The 18224-nt window shown below is 31.6% G+C and overlaps 1 protein-coding gene across 2 annotated transcripts in view; it reads left to right on the top strand.

Moving 5' to 3' along the window:
• LOC118192399 (bcl-2-related ovarian killer protein homolog A-like) overlaps window positions 1-18224 on the top strand; it is a 233342-nt gene that overhangs the window by 171021 nt on the left and 44097 nt on the right. The gene's annotated exons all lie outside the window — the stretch shown is intronic.

Here is an 18224-nt window from a genome sequence, read left to right as displayed (position 1 = left end):
TTGTTAATATTAAATTTCATTTCAGCTTAGAATTTATGTGGTTTTTATTATTTTTGTTCACCTTTTTTGATAATTCGCTCAGTAATGAAATGGGCATATATGCAGTAGAAGAGAAATGGCATTAGAAAAAAGCTGTTTTTAAAGAGATTTCTTAAGTTAGAGTATGGAGAATTGTATCCTTGCATTTTTAGTTTAAATCGTTTTTTAAATGTTGACCAAGGAGATCAGAATTTCTGTGCATTTAAAAAAAATATACACTATACGAGTTGAATAACTCGATCAGAAAAATTGTATTGGATCTGTGAAATTATTTTATTCTTTGAAAGAAGGATACTGATCGCTTTATAATTGTTTGTTGCTAAAATTTTCAGTATAAATACTTTTGAATAAAAGATATCTGTTTAATGAAAGTATTCGAATATATATCTTATGATAATCATTAATTTTGGAATGATACACTTATAAATTATTAATAAATAATTATAAATATGCTTCTATTTTAAAGACAGAAAGCGCATTCATTGTCTGCACCTCTGTGTTACATAAAAATGCCATTTTTCTGCCTACTGGTTGGGCTCTTAAATACTTTTGAGTAATTAATATTTTCTGTGGAAAAAAATGACACGTATCCATTTTGAAATTAATGTATTATAAAATTTTGCTGAAAGAGGAATACCTAAAATCCTTGAAAAAAAAGTGGAAATTATTTTTCTTTTCTTTACTAGATAGATTCTCATTCCAATTCGAAATTAAAGCATTTGAGTTTCAACATAATTTTCTAATTCGTAAATCAGTGTATGCTTGAAGTGATTATTTAAAAGGTATGTTTTACTACTGGTCAGTATTTATAGAGCATATTTCTCTCTTACTTATTCTTTTCAATAACTCTGGTCTGGAGAATTAACATTCAAATTAATGCAACAGTTTTCAATAGACAGTGTGTAGAAACATTAGGTATTTTTGGAAGCAGGCAAGATGACAAATGAGCAAAGCCTTCGCCGGGAATCGAACCGCGGACCTCTGGAATACTGGCCTAGCGTGCAGACCACTACACCACGAAGCAAAGCTAGGAAAGCGGGAGAAATACCTTAGCGGGAGAAAGTGTTTGACAATAAAATTCCTGGACTGTTGTTGGTATGAGGAAATTAAATGAACAGTATTAAACTGTGATCATAAATGTTCAAAATAATCTCTTTTCTTTTAGATGCACATATTTGATAGCACCACTAATCCACATTCAAAATCGATTTTGAAATCATTTACCAGAAAGTGCTCTTAACTTTTCTAATAATGCTTGTTTTGAAGGCATGAAGATCTACGAAACGACGTCTTATGACATCATTTTCAATTTGAGGGACAGAAAGAATTTAGACAGAGCAAGAGAAATGGTTCAGCATGGTTAGATGACGACGCACTAGCACACTCAGTACTGACTTTAATAAAGCTCTTAACGTCTGGAGAAAACGTCTGGATGAACAGGCGGCTAGATTTTCATATTTGGTGGCCTCACACGATGCAACTTCCTTTATCAGGTGATTAAAACTTTCAAGACAGAAAGCACAGTTCAATTTTCACGTAATTTCCTTGGGGTGGCTAATTAAAAGCAATCCATTCTTTGGGTCATTGCTAACGTCTTCTCTTCACTGTCATCGAACATAACTTTCAAACAAATAACTGCGTAATAGAGCATTGTCTCAGAAAAATAATTTTGATAATTTCGTAATTGTCTATTGCTTATTTCCTTAATCTGCGGCAAAACTTGATACTCACACAGCAATCCATGCTAACGAGAACAGGATTAACTATGGTTAAATATTTTTTTAATTGAACAGATCTTCACTTTTCAAATTTTTATGCGACTTCCAGAAGGTGAAATTTACTGTTTGATAACAGTAAATTTCCCCTCCTGCAACACATTTTTGTGTTGGAAGCAGTTTTGGAATTTCATTGTCAAACCATGTGTCTTCTGATCCATAATTACTGATAATCTTTTATAATAGTTGATCCTTTAAAGTGATATTTCTTCCATACAGAATGAACTATCGCTTTTGAATTACAAAATATAGCTTTGTAAGAAAGATAGTAATCAGCGTGATGTGGATGATAATTTCATATTGCATGGATATTACACTTTTATTAGCAACTTGTTTCTTTATACTTGTATTTGCTATCCTAGATTACGAACTTCTTTTAAAATCTACACATAATACAGTAAACATCAAAATGACTAAGCTGATCATCAAATGTTTCCAATTTTGGCTTATGCATAAGTTATTTAGTTTTTAATTAAGTGGCGCAGTCACTGTATTACTCTTAATTTGCTTAAGAGGAAACAGACATGTAGAGATTTTTCATCACTACTAAGCGTTTAGGAACTTCCAAAATATGATAATGATAAAATGTTGAGATGCATATTTTTCCTTTGCCATCAGTTTCTTTAAATAATTGAATCATTTCTACACATCTTGTATCAAGGAAAGAATTTGCAAAAATTTGTCAGTAAAGCAACTCCACAAATCGTGATCTGCATTCAGATTAGTAACTTTACACTAGAAGCATGTTGTAGATAAACACGTGAATGTAAGCATTTTACTATGTCGAAAACACGTGCGTGTCTTTTGTAATGTGCTCGTGAGCACTACGTAATTATTGAGGAGGATATTTTTAAACACGAATGGTTTAATGTAATATCCAACTTCCACTTTCATATATGCATTTTTCGTAATATTTTTAAAAAAGAAATATTAAGATTTTGTATGCAAACTTTATGTAGGTATAATATTAGGGATGATCTCTGCCAAAATGTTTCATAGAAACTTCAAACGTAAATCATTGTGCAATCTGTGTTTCTGATTTCTGTGTGAGTATGTAACAGGAGACATATCTGGTTTTTAATGTTAGGAAGTTCTTTGGTGGTGTCTTTCCAAAAATTGAGTTAACTTTACACAACATTATATTACGTTATGCTTCAAGTCATTTATCGTATACTTGATTTGGAATGTATTACCATTGCGTGGAACATAAGATTTCCAATTTATCTCCCACTCAAACTAGAGAATAGCTAGTTTCCAGAATGTGTGGCATTCAGCATGACTGTAAGATCTTTGATTTATAGTTCAAATAAAATTATTCAGCTTAACATATTCAGAAATTTAAAAACAGTAAAAGTACATTTCAATAATCTAAGTGTTTATCTTATTTTTAATAACCTGCCTGATATGATAAGAACATTTAATTTACAGTATATCCAGTTGATAGCTTTCATAAACGTTTGCATCGTTACAGTAATGAGAAAAAAATATTTCTAACGTCTTATAGTATTTATTACGTACCGCGATGCGAATTGTTTGGAACTTTGTTCCATACTACAGTTAACTCACGAATTATCGGAGAAATACTTGCGATGACATTTACCGTTAACTCGAAATCATGATTAATCCGAGGGCAATTAAAAATACATGAAAGAGAATTAACCCAAATTATAATTAACAGAAAAATACTATTAACATTACCTGTTTTTTCAAGCAGTTAACTCTGGATTGTAAGTTCATTTAGTTACGTGAACTAAATCAGTATTCAAAACAAAACGAACAGATTGTAAATGATAACTGAAGAATAAACATCAAGTGAAATGAAGAAATTAAATTCCTCCTATAGCTCACAATCTGTATCTTCTTCAAATTTTCAATCGTTAATAAAATACTTTTTATTCATCCACTCAAGTTCAAATACATTTTTTTAAACTTGTAGTGGATGACATTTTATGTTGATACAGTTTTTTCACATAATAATAAAATAAAAATTAAATTAAATAAAAAATTCAAATTATTAAAATAAAAATTTCTTTGTTGACCTAAGTAGGAATTCACTCTAAAAAATGTTTTATATTACTTGTTGACACATACCACAATATTTCCGGAAGAACTTGAACAGTCATTAAACTTGCCTTAAAAAGACAATTAGAGCTTTTTGTTTTTTCATGCATAATATTCACACATTTCCGCACAATTAATAGCATACTGCTGTGGATAAATATAACTCCCAAATATTGTAACGTTATCTGCTGCGATCTAATGTTACTCCACACATTTCTCCTATCCTTATTCTGCCCACCAGCGGCCAAGCGGTAAAGTCGCTGAACACTGGTAGTTCGGTCCGAGGTTCGAATCCCGCGAACGGGCTGGCTGCATGGGTGTTTTCGTGGTTTTTCCCATGTGTAACGTGTATATGAGCCAGTTTCCCTTAGAAAGTCCTCCACGAAGGCATCCCTCCACTTAGGCAGATAGCTTTAGCGTGCTTTGCCATAATTAAATACACCAAATACACACACCTTATTCTGTTTTCTTTGGACAGTTCTGTTTTACGTTGGTGTGTGATAATAGTTTTTTCATAATTCTACAGCAAACAAACTTAACTTCTTGCTCGGTTACTTCGCCATCCGTTTATCTGCTTCCGATTAATCGGGAATTAATTGAATTTTTATTTAGGAAACAATTTTAGTCTTCATGTTTTGAAGATCGTCCCTGTCTGAAGAAGAAAAATCTTCAAAATTCAGGTTTGTACTAACATTTACATAAAAACAAAATATAGAAAGCTATAAAAAATTGTAATGCAAATACTAATGTAATTGTTTAATAAAAATATATCTTCTTAAATTATTGTTAAGTTAACCTGTCTAGTCATTTGGCATTTTTATTTCGGACAAGAAGATTGGGGAAAATGTGCAATGCCCTCACTCAAACTCCAGACCTCCTGACTGCAATTCGAAGGCGTTTCACATTACACCAAAAAAGGCACGCAGTAAGGAGCGAGAAAATACCTTACAAACTAACCGAATGTATTAATAAATAAGTCAAATAAACGTTAGTTACTGTTAGTTTTTAACCATAATTATTTATTTAAGAAAGGCATTGGTGTATTCATTACAATACATCATTTAAAAAGCAATTAATATATTTATCGAGGAAGAATGTATTATTTATTCATTTTATTCTTAAAAGGGTGTTTAAATTCGCAGAGATATGAAATTCAATATTATCATCTGCTATCGTATGTCACTGAAATCTGCTATCGTATGTCACTGAAATCTGCTATCGTATGTCACTGAAATCTGCTATCGTATGTCACTATATGACTGCTATCGTATGTCACTGAAAAATTCTTTTCATTGAAAATTTCAATTACTTTGATTAAATATTATTGAATTTTTAAGAACAGATAGATGAGCAATCACCCTACATACGATACTGAGAAATAATTTATGGTCCTTTTAATTACAATAAAATTGGTGCGATGTGTTTTGCTTCTTCCGGTTGATGATAATGACTTATTTTAATTAAACTAATTCATTCAGATAAGCTATTCGCCAAATATAAGCAAAATAAGAAATTTCAAGAGTGAATCACTTCAGTTTCTTCAGTAAATTTTTGCTCTCGTGATTGAAAACAATATTCAACATTCACTTAAAATTATTCAGTTAAAATTTATTTACATCTAAACACCTAACATTTTGTCCTTAATAATTATTTCAAGATACTTACATCCTATAACATGTAGTTGTTTAAATCAAAACTTTTACGGACATTATTGAATCCTTTTAACTGAACAAGATATTTCGAGGCATTTCTAATCTAAATGCTGCAGAAGTCCTGTTCATATTACCTGCAATCCAGTTTTATTATGTATAATTTATATTTAGATAGAATGAAACTATTATGTGGCAAAGCTCGCGAAGGTTGCTTACGGGAGGAGTGCCTTGACGGAGTACTTTATAGAGCAAACTGGCTTGTATTTTCGTTTTGCATGTGTAAACGCGCGAAAACCCCCATGAAACAGTCCATTCTCCGAGACGTGAATTGTTCAGAAGTTGTATTAACTCAGCCATTAAGGGTCTATGTAAAACTAATCTGCACAGAACTGCTAGATCAAAATGTCGAAACACGTGACTATGATTTCATTATTGTTTGTCTCCAGCTATCATGAAAAAATAACCTTCTATCTATTCATCTTTAATGTTTCTCCATGTCTTTAAGCAGTCAAGAAAGAAATGTATGTATTTTGTGCTACATATACAGGGTGGTTATAAAAAAACCCTCCTCTATATATGAACCCCTAGAGGCCCATCCGCTGGATCAGTCGAAATGAAATTTCAGATATTGTTATTTAAAGGTATGAACTCAAGATTGTGATGATTGAAAACAAAAGATCTCTCACGTTTACGGTTACAGTAAGCTAATTTCAAAATTTTCGAACGCTAGCACCCTTCTTATGCAAATTGATCAGCCCATTGAAAAGCCATAAATAACGCTGGAACGGCACGTATAACGAAAATTGCAGGCGTAAAACATTTGCAAACGATAGCATTATAAAGGACCAATGACAAAACAAGAGAGGGAAGGCGAAAGCACTTTATTGGAATTGCAAGCTTTCAACGTCTACAGCGTTTCAAGATAAATCATCTCCCGTAACTTTGCAGTTTCGTGGCCACCGCGATACCCTGATCCCACTCCGACGGATTTCTGGTTATCTGAGACCGAAGGTACACATCAAACTCACGAGATTTGTCAGAACTGAATTATGCCATAAAACGGGAAATTATGCAGATTGCTCCTGAGGTGTTTGTAATTGTTGTCACCCGCATGCAATTCATTAGGGTCTGCGAAGGTGAGCCCGTTAAAATCTTGTAGTTTCTATAAAAGTTACCCCTCCTCTGTGTTCTTGTGTTTTATAAAGTCCTTCCAATATTCTTCTTCGAAAATGTTTTACGCCGACAATTTTCGTCATACATGTAGCGTTCCTAAGCTATTTATGATTTTTTAATGCGCTGACCAATTTGGGCAACTAAAAACTGGGGGTTGCCTTTTAAAAAATTTCGAGATCTTTTCACTGCGATGAGAGCTCTATTGTTTAAAAGCATCACCATCTCGAGCACATATCTTCAAATAACAATATCTGAAATTTCATTTCGATTGGTTCAGCGTATAGGTCGCTATGTGTTAATACATCGGAGGATTTTTGTGACCACCTTGTATAATCCAATTATTAAAGATCAAACCTCAAATAAATTGAGGTTGAATTGAGAAGTCATCTGTACTTCTCTATTATTTCCCCTGTTAACATCAAATTCAACAGGAGGAAAGATGTACTAAATCCTTTCTGAGTGGTAACATCCTTTAGGTATGAGAAAATGGAGCATTGCAGAGAAAAACCTGCATTAACCACAGTAGAAGAACTGAACTCCTTTCGACTGGTAAGGTGATGTATCGGTCGTTCGTGTCCCTGGTCTGTTCATCTTTATCTTTGCAACCACCGTTGCGTGTAGATTTTGATTTATAATTTGTCTGAGTGTCACTTCTGGCGAACTCTTTATTCTTTCTGCCTCTCTCCCTTTTGCTGTTCCTGTACAGCTAAAGAAATAAATCGTATTTTTCTTACAAGACCAACAATCTATCAAGTTTCAGAACTCATTTTCACCGAATGAATGTCTTGGAAAATATTGTGAAAGGAGCGATATTTTGTAGCTTTGAAAAGTGAATTTTTGAAGCTGTTTAGATCTCATATTAAAATAAAATCTTCTAATAAGGTTACATTTAGAATGACCAAAGCCCCACATTATGCGGGACAGGCGGCTTTAATATGTGTTTTGAAATAGTCCGAAATATTGTGAGTAATTGTAGTGCAATGTATTAGTGTCAGTCCAAGTAACGATTAATATATTTTTAAGAGATAAGAATCAGAAATGGAAAAAACCATTCTTTAATGGGATCGGATCAGAACGGTTCGCTCGCTGAAATCAATCGGTCCTTTTATGATTGACCGCTCACTGACAATAACCTCAATGAAAAAGATCCATAATAGTGAATGAATTAGGATAGTTTAGCGAGGATGGAGCAAAGAGTGGAAAGAATCGAACGAAGAGAATGATCTAAACAATTGACTTAATCTAATGCTACTCGTATATCCTAGAACTAATTTCTATCAACTCTAGTTTTGAAACTTTCTACATAGAACGAACAATAATATTCTATAATTATTTGTTTCTAAAAGCTAGGGACGTGAAAAAAATTAAACTCACTTTTAACATAAGAAAATAAACATTCTTTTTTTCCGAAATCAAATTTTTCTAGCATGCTTCTCACAAGAGCTCCGATCTTTTTTCGCCAATTAGACGTAAGTACGTTCTGTAAACTAAGTTAGTAAACAAATAGCCGATCTCTATTACTGGCACGCTTCCGATAAGAGCTCTCTGTGAAATGTAAAAGAGCTAAAACTCCGTTTTTTAGTATCGGAGAATATTCACTGAGCAAATTGAATCAATCCTTTGAAGCAGTGCCGGAACGAATCGTCCAAATCTAATCAGAACAGAATATGTGAAATACCACTGATCAGCAAGGAAAAAATATGCTTTCTAAATTAGTTTTTTTTTCTCCTGAATTTAAAATTGGTATTCAATATTTTTCATTACCAACAATATTAATGATGCAAATAATATTAATATATCGTATTGCCAATATGTAATATAATTATAATGCAAATAAATTAACTTGAACTTACAAATGTAATTTTCCCTTGAAAAGCCTGGTTGGAGGTCCAATTGGGCTAATTTACCATTTTCTGCTTTATAATTTTTATCATTTTTTAGTTTTTGCAATTTATGTTTTATTATCATGTTTTAATTTTGTTTTAACTTGTTACGTCGATCAGTTTTTTATAAGTGTTAACTTTACACATATCACATCGATAGGTTTTGCTCTTTTTTTTTTTTTTTGTGCATTCACATGTTTCCAACAATTGATTTTAACAGTTTTTTGTTCTGTATTTTATTTCGCGTGTAGGCTCTTTTTTCACCTTTCCATGTTAATATTTTAAATATTTCTTAGAGCCACAGCTCCTGGTAACTTTTTAGCAAGCTCTCTACAATATTTCTTCCTATTATATATATATATATATATATATATGTGTGTGTGTGTGTGTGTTTTCTTAACATATATACATATAACATATTTATATATATATATATATATACACAATCTTTACTGTAATCATCTGATGAACACCCAAAGTTTAAAGTTTGCTGCAGTTGCATGTATCTCTGATTTAGGTAATAAAGAGCCGTAGGCATAGCAGAATGTGTTCGTATTATTTTTAATTACGATATAGTTAATAAAAATCAGTCATTTACTGTCAGTTTGTTAGATTGATAATATTTAATAAAAACCAGTCATTCACTGTCAGTTTTATAAAACATAGCAAAGGTTACTATAGGCAGAGTCAGTGCCACAGCCGGTTCGGCCGCACCGAACAGCAGAATTTAGAGGTGGCAAAATTTGTAGAATTTCTAGAATTAACGAGCAACAAAATTTTGGAAAGCAGATTTCTTAGAATTTAAGCGAGACATTAGGTAGGAAAATTTACGAAAAGCAAAATTTTTAGAATTTAGGAAAGCGCAAGGCAGCAGAATTTAGGATTCTCAAAGAGTGTTATCGGGCGGCAAAATTATACCTTGGACATAGGCTCTAAATCAGTTAGCGAACGAATAGCAGATCTGTATTCATGACAGGCTTTCAGAAGGCATTCTTGTTTGTAAGTGGATAGTGTCTTTTCAGCATGAAGGCACTTAAATATTCTAGAGCCGGAAGGTTCGTGGTAGGAGAAGAGGTGTAGGAGACACTCGGATTCGTCGTCTGGGGGAAGGGGATTCTCCATCAAAATTGTAGTGAGCAAGCCAGTCTCTTTTAATATTCCCTATAAGATGCCGAAGGCCTAGGCTAACGACAGCGCTACCCCTTTCTTCTTGACCACGATAAATTTCATGGAACTAATCTCAGGTGAGGCGAATTAGTAATAAGAGCAACATTTGGAAAATGCAATAACAAAATTTAATCTTTGCAAAAAATAGTAAGTAATGTAATAAAAGTAACAACAATTCATACAACAATTTTGGTAAACATGCATGACGGAAAACAAAATAGCTTTATAGAATGGTCATTCAATGATGGATTAGATCAATCTGCTTTAAAATGAAAGTGTTCTCTTTTAGTGAACAAACTATTGAATTACAGAGAAACCTTCCTAAATCAACCACCGACAACGCCAGATGATCTGGATGTCCTGCGGAGATTATCGCTATGCGGTGAGGTGGGGTGCAATACTGTTGTTTTTTTAATGTTTTTAAAAATACTGGCGCCTATCTGAGGTGATCTTTTCAAAGAAGTTATTTCCAGAAGAAGGTTTATTGTAATTCAGTTTAAAAAAATTTCCCTAAAGTGAACTGTTCTTTTTCTATGAGGTAAACCACCAGCGAACTATCTAATAAAGTTGATATTATTTCAGAAAAAGATTTCTAAAAATGGAAATTTATTAAGCAGCGCAGTAAAAGCATACAAAGTAGTTTTTTATGCAATGTTAATTTTTTTTTTAATTTCGTGTTTTTTATAAAGTGCATGTTCTCGTAAATACTCATACTTTTAAAAAATAACAGTACGATTTATTTTTATTATGCAACTGTTCTAAATTCCTTAACGATATTGAATAATAACAATTACAATATGTAAAAAAATAATAATTGTGGTAAAAATGAAAATTCAAGCCTTTATTTTTTAAATTATATATATATATATATATATATATATTGCATCATTTTTTTTATTTCAAATCCTTAAAACTTGCATAGTTAAAAATAAAATATTTGGAAGGCAATTTTATGGCTTACTTTAGGGAACAAGTAATCAAAAATAACATTATTATCGGAAATATCGTATATAAGAGTATCCCACTTTCAGTTTTTTTTAAAGGTAATTTGACTATCCTAAATAACTCTGTCTCAGTTCGTATGAACTAGAAAACGATGTATTTTATATTATGTGTAAGCGGAACATAGATCGATGCGTTTTGGTTCTGAAACCATCTGTCCAGTGATACAAATATTTCCAATGTAATGCCTGTGATTTAAGCAGGCAATAAGTTTCGGAGAATTATTTTTAATTTGCAATGGGAGATTTGTTCTTCGACGACAGTACATCGCATTTGTAATGTTTACGAAACTCTAGAATCTTATTACTCCCCAAGGCAGCGTTTTTTTTACCTTTCCCTTTTTTTAATATACAAAAGGTAAATTTTAATGATGAATGTCACGGTGAAATCATATTTTTATGCTGTTAAAATATAAAAATGAACACCCGGTTATAAGTACAGCTAAGTTTTTGGTTTTTAAAATAACCTGTATCCTTTTTCTTTCTCTCTTCTAATCTAACACATTTATTTGGTATTTGGGTACAACAAACTACAAGTCAAAGTCACGTCTTTATTCGTATATTTAACGAAATACGCAAGATATGCAGGTGTCTCACAGATTTGGATCCTTTTTTAAAAAAAGGTACAAAATCAATTATTTTGACAAATTAACGCGTGATTTCCAGTTAACATATTGTCACAAAAACAGTTTCGATCCTTATAAGGTAAGCTTCAGTTAAAATTCTCATTGATAGGTAATACTAAACCATTAATATCACGAAATATATAAATTTAAAAATAGATGTATAAATAACAGCGACTGCTATATTATTAGCAACAATAGGAAGCTGCATTATGATTAGTAATATAATATGTCCACAAATGCAATCGAATAAATGCTGTACAATCTTCATTTTTTCATTCTGTGATTCTAATAGGTCTTCCTTCGTCTAAACTTTAAGCTAAACTTAATTCTCGGAACTTTTCTCCACCTTCCAGAAACAAGAAATCTCTCATTGTTTTACGTTTTATGCTTAAAATTCACTCTGATACACTAGTTTGTTGATTATATGTGATTTTTTGAAAGTATCCAATTTATGGGACACTTCTATTTGTAATAAATCAGTCAACAAAATTCTTTGGTTTTGATTTTAGACTTCATTCATAAATATTCATAAACTTTTATAAATTAACACACCTTTTAACCTTTCAGTCAAATTGCGCAGTTCTTATTGAGAACACTCTGCGTACGCTCTCTAAACAGCATTCTATCCTCTTAGAGCCTGCTAGCTGAGATCTAATACGAATGGTTCTAAATGTAATATATTGGCATAAAATGCTAAAGCTAAGTCTGGCCCATAGATTTGCAGTCTTAGATGCCTTCGCATATTACTTCATATAAACAATGAAATAAGTAAAAATCAAGACAGAGAAGAGAAACACGCTAAAGTAAAATATAAAATTAGCAAAGCAACAATCTTGTATTTAGCGTAGATTTTAGTCAAGACTATCGATTATGAGGGCAAACAGGTACAGGTCTCTTTTCATCAAAACAAATCTCTACAAAAGGGAAGGACACGGCTGTATTTAAAATTTCGTGATGCTGGAAAAGGCAGTATTTCGCCTAGCAAAATAAATCCCTAATTATCCTTCACAACATAGCAAATTTAATATTTTACCAAAACAAATTACAAGAATACATGCGCCTGCACCACTAACCAACGTACAGATACGGTTACAGTTAGATACATAATATTTCCTTTTACTTAAAGTTGCAGTTAAGAAGTAAATAAGAATTCAAGAGTCCATTTGAAATTAATCCGCCACATACACAAAAGGAGTAAAGCTAACAAGAACGTAGCGCCATCTATTTGCAGAAATAGTAATAAAAATTGAAAATTAAGTTAATAGAATGTTAACTCTATTATTATTATTATTATTATTATTATTCGGTTCTATTAACTTATTAGAATGACTAAAATCTACGCCAAACACAAGGTTAAAGCTGGTGCTGCTAATTTAATAAAACCGGTATCTAGTCAATATCTTTAGATCTATAAAAAATAAAAATCTTGATTGTTATAAATATTGCTTGTATTAAACAGTTTCGCATATATATTTGAAGTTAAATTTTCGTGTGAAAAATAAAGCTATGAACTAATGTTATAAATTTAAAACAAGAAAGACGCATGTCTTTTTATCCATTTTGTAATATGAGTACGTTCTAAATATTCGTAAATTGTTTAATTTGGATTCGTATTAAATAAACATCTTCCAAGGAAATTATTCAAATTATCCGAGTTATTGATGAATATATACTTTAAAATATTCAAGTCATAGAATTTCATGCTCAGAATTATAATACGTAGATAGATATCTTTACATTAAAATTTGACCATAGCATTACTTTGAACTGGAAATAGATGATCCGTGGTTTTTGTGTTACGAATTTTTATTCTGTTGGTTATATCTTATAAATTTCTAAACATTATTGAAACGTTTATATTTTCAAGGGCGAATTTGTGAAATGGAAATTTGTCCTTACTTGGGCTTTATATGCCCTTACTTGGGCTTAAGGATATATGTTCGTTTTTTAAAATTTAATTATTATTAGTTAATGGTTTCATTGCTTCTTGGGAGATGGAACTCCTCTTTATTGCGACATGCTATCAAATCTGCCTTTGAATAGCTTTGTAATGCAGCGGCAGTTTACTCCGTTGCAATTTTCATACAGTCCTACGCATAAGCTTACTAAACAAACGTTTGTAAAATTATTACCTACCTAATGATGGGTATTACGTGTTTAATAACCTATATTATCTCTTTTTTAGATAATGTACTAATAAACTAATAATTCAAGCTTAGAGAACAATGAGATATCAAGCAAAAGTCTTAATACTTAGTCATTACTATCTAATGTTTATCTTTTAAGAGATTTATAAACATGAAAGTTCACTTAAAATTAATGGTGATATAATATTTAAGATAATATGTTGAATTTATATTCTTATCAAGCAAAACACGATTGATGATTACATAGCAATTAAATATGTTGTTTTTATCTCTGGGAGTAATTTTAACAAGAATATAAAAGAATGATTTTTCAAATTAACTATCCATTGTGAAATGGCATTTAATGGGATAATTTATCAGAATTATTATAATTATAGTCTGAGACGAGTACCATTTTCTTCAAGCTGTCATTCGTCTAAGTAGTCAGTAACTACCAACTTACGTAATTACATAGATAAAAATAAGTAAATACATGTCTAAAATTTATTAAGTACATTTAATAACTCATCTCTTGAAATTGGTAGTATATTTAAAGAGCAAACATTTTAGTAACTATAACAGAATTTATTATATCAGAAACAAAAATTGGAATAAAAATTATTACTCTTCCTCAATATGATTTTTATAAGAAGTAATGCTTAATTTAATCATTATCATCGAGCTGTAGCTTCTGGCTATCAGTTTATTGGGGAAGCAAAAACAGAAAGATCTTGATAATCCATAATATGTCGCTGAGACTCCACTTTTAATTGCTCAGTTATTATTAGAAAAAGCATGAAAGCAAACTTGAAGTCTATTAATAAGTTAGATATTTGTATTAAATCATAGATTAAACTCGCCTAGAATATATTCTTGCCAAAATTATACACAGGAATATGGTAAAACAAATAAAATTACTTTTATAAATAAAAAAAGAAAAACTTAGCAAAAACGTAATAAGCATCAGAAAGTCTTGTAGTTGCTTGGACTTTAGCATAGTATTTTAATTCTTTGTTTGTCAGCATATATTTCATATTATCGAAAAATGTAGACATTATCTCCATATCAGGTTTATTCACTTTTTTAAACTGATTTTTTGCTTCTTTTCAACATTCGTCGGCTAGGGAAAACAAAAAAAAAAAAAAAAAAAAAAAAAAGCCTTTGCTTTGTTTGTTACTGTTCAAAGGGATCAGACTTCCCGGAATGTGGAGGATAGTTCATTTCAAGATACATCACAGAAAATAGGCAGAATTATGTAAATATTCGCGGATTTTTTAAATACTATTGACAAGAATTTTATTTGTGCCTCTCCATCGATTTTTTGAGGAATCAGAAGTATGTTTAAAAATTAAATAATTGCGCTCTCCAGATGTGAATTTGAGGGAATTCGCAAAATCCACCGACAGACTGGCTAATGAAATAATTTCTGGATTTTCATTCAATTGCATTTCTGCTTGGATACTGAGCAGTGAAATTAAATCGAAGAAAAATTTTAAATAAATCACCTTTTCAAAATATTGTAGATACCAGTAATTAACTTTTCATGAAGAATTTCATGATTTTCATGATGAATAATTATACACAAATAAATTATTCAGTGAATACGGTCTTTAGAAAAGCTACAAAATAGCCCCGAAACTAAACATTTTTCCAAGTATAAGACTGAAACTGAGCGAAATGGAGCGAGACTTTTCCCCCATGATTGGAAGAAACAATAACTACTTACACTTCAACAGTACTTACGGGAAAGGACAATAATTCCTTAAATACTGAGTACTTACTTTCAGATAATTTCTATTTGGATTGAATTAAATTGAACTAATTCATCACGCCGCCCAATCAGGATAGTAGTTAGCGACGCTATCTGCCGTACCAAAGCGCCTGATTTCGAATCACGGAGACGGCATGGATGTTTATAAATGTATAGTGTCTGTGCGACGTAGGGTCACTCTAAATATGCGGCGAGCCGAAAGTCCTCTCGAGTTATTTGTGTTAGGGAAAGAGGGAGGGAAACCCTCGGGTGCTTTCCTTCAAAAGTGGGGGCGAAACTGAGCAAACCCGTACTGTCGCCTATATAGTGCTCTTGCCAACGACCGGCGCAATCTTGACCCATTGCTATGAGAATTTCGTGGGTTTGCTCTGATATCATAGATCTGATCTGATGTTACTGTCGATCGGATGAAATAAGCCACAACACACACCAATAATAATAATAATAATAATAATAATAATAATAATAATAATAATAATAATAATTACGTTAAGCACACAAAGGTTACCTATCTAAACGGAGAATTTTCTAAAGAAAGTTCACTGTTATATATTTTAACCACAAACTTTCGAAAACCACAAAAAATCTCTTTGAGTTATCTTTTGTAGTTCCTTAAGCATCGAGCGGCCGAGCGGTAAAGACGCTGAACAGTGGTAGTTCGGTCTGAGGTTCGAATCCCGCGAACGGGCTGGCTGCATGGGCGTTTTCGTGGTTTTCCCCATGTGTAACGTGTATACGAGCCAGTTTCCCTTAGAAAGTCCTCCACGAAAGGCATCCCTCCCTTTAGGCAGATAGCCCTCGTGTGCTTTGCCATAATTAAATACACCACCACACCACTTTAAGCATCGAGGATAAAGGGAATGTTTATTTCGGACGGATTACCAATGCTCCGCGGCTTAGCTATTCGGGTCACAAGTAGCCTAATTCGTATTTAGCAATAGGATTACTTAGTTAGCTTTGAGAGTAAGTATGTGTTTTACGTCCAAATAGTATTCGGTCGAAAGCACCAACGACTATTTGTAATATCTGACTTCCTTGTGTCATACATATAATGTTAGACAAAATGGCTCTGATTTTAATTTTAAATTCTTTTTTGGAAATCTAAGTGAGATACAAATACCTTTTTAGTTTGATTTTAATTTTGGATTTTACTCATGTTCGCCAGTCTATTTTTGCTGAATAGACAGACCACTAGAATATAACACATGTTTGTAATCTTAATATATCTTTATTTACTAAGTAACATATGCAAATCAGATGGTGAGGGAACAAAATTAGTTCCGAATCATTTTTCTTGAAGGTTAAATTATTGTTATCTTGCATATTTAAACGCTAAATTTTCGAAAACGCTTCTTAAAAAATTTAACAGCTGAAAAGATAGTGAATGGGAAAAGATAGCGAAATAAAAGTGAAAATGATAATTTAGCTCGATATATAGATGATTATCATAATTAAATTTGTAGAGTATTTCTTCACCCTTACCGCGTGGTACTGGAAACAAATCCGAGAGGCAATTGGAAGGTCCGAAGTTCCAGTACCGCTGATTTCTTACATTTTCTGACTCATCAAAATTGTAATAGACTCTACTATTTCTAATTTCAACTGTCTGAATGGAATGTCATAGAGCAGAATTCTGAACTAACGATTTGTGAGCAGCAGTAATTAAGTAGAAATTTATAGCAATAAATAAAGGAAATTAAAATGATATAAAATCAAGGATTAAGCTATAAGTTTGTAAACTGTATTACTGTGTCTGAGACAAAGATTCAGACTTTAATAATTTAACAGTTAATCCCAAATGGACGTTAGCTTGAACAGTCAAACTTTATCTGTTAAAGTTTACTGCTGTAAACATTTATTTAAGTAAGTTTATTTCTTGTAAACACCTTTTCGCAGAATAAATCGCATAAAACCTCTTAGTTGTGAAGCATCTAAATATTGAGAATACGGCTGACTGAGATGGCTGAAGATTTGTCTTTTCCTTCTTACACAGCATGGTTGGGGAATTAGGTCCTGATAAACTTATGATAAATCTAAAATGCATTTGATATATGCAATCTACCTAATGCAGATGTCAAAAAGACTTGTGCAGTGGCCTTTCAAATATATTTTTTTTAATTACTGTCATAGAGATATGAAATTTTGCATGCATGTATATTTTACATATATCAAATATCTTTGAAAAACATTTCTGACTCATGGCAGTTTCATTTTTTTAAATTTCTTTTTAATTAAAAAAATGTTTTCAAAATGCTCTATGCGTGGTAATTCTTTTTATTTCTTGTTACCTTTGCTTTATTTTTATTGAAAATGCATTACAAACACAATTTAGGGAATTGCATAACATTTTAATTTGTAATTAATATTTCTTTTACATGTATCTATATTTTGGACAAAATTTCGCACTTTATATGGATTTTTACGTATCTTTTTTATGAATTTGTATTCAAAAATGCATACCAAGTTTTTTTACATGCATACACAGGAATCTAAATTACACATTACAATCATTTTGAACATAAACTAAAGCGCATGGAGCATTTTGAAGATGTAATAATCACGAAGATTTCATTTTGAGAAAAATACATTTTAAGAATATTTTTGCACTTACTTTTAATACTTACTTCTCGGTATGCCCTAAAACATGATTTTATTTAATATTGTTTTACTTATGCATAATTGTTTTTCTACTTATAAAATTTTATAATGTTAAGAAATACATCATATTATTTTAGAAATTTTTCAAACACATTCAATAAATTCAATTAAATATTTTTTAACTAAGAATCAGATTCAAATCTTTCTGCACCATATGTTTCCTCGTCTTTATTTATATTTTCGTTATGTTTAGCTACTTTACACGGTTTGTTTGGTAATCCTTCTTTTCGTGTATTCAGTCGAACACCTCTTTTCGCTTTGGTCTGAACGAGGTTTATCTCTCCTCTGTTCA

The sequence above is a fragment of the Stegodyphus dumicola genome, chromosome 6, assembly GCF_044657685.1.
Source record: "Stegodyphus dumicola isolate Sdum_Otavi_A_Nest chromosome 6, ASM4465768v1".
Taxonomy (NCBI): domain Eukaryota; kingdom Metazoa; phylum Arthropoda; class Arachnida; order Araneae; family Eresidae; genus Stegodyphus; species Stegodyphus dumicola.
This window is presented reverse-complemented; position numbering and strand designations above follow the sequence as displayed.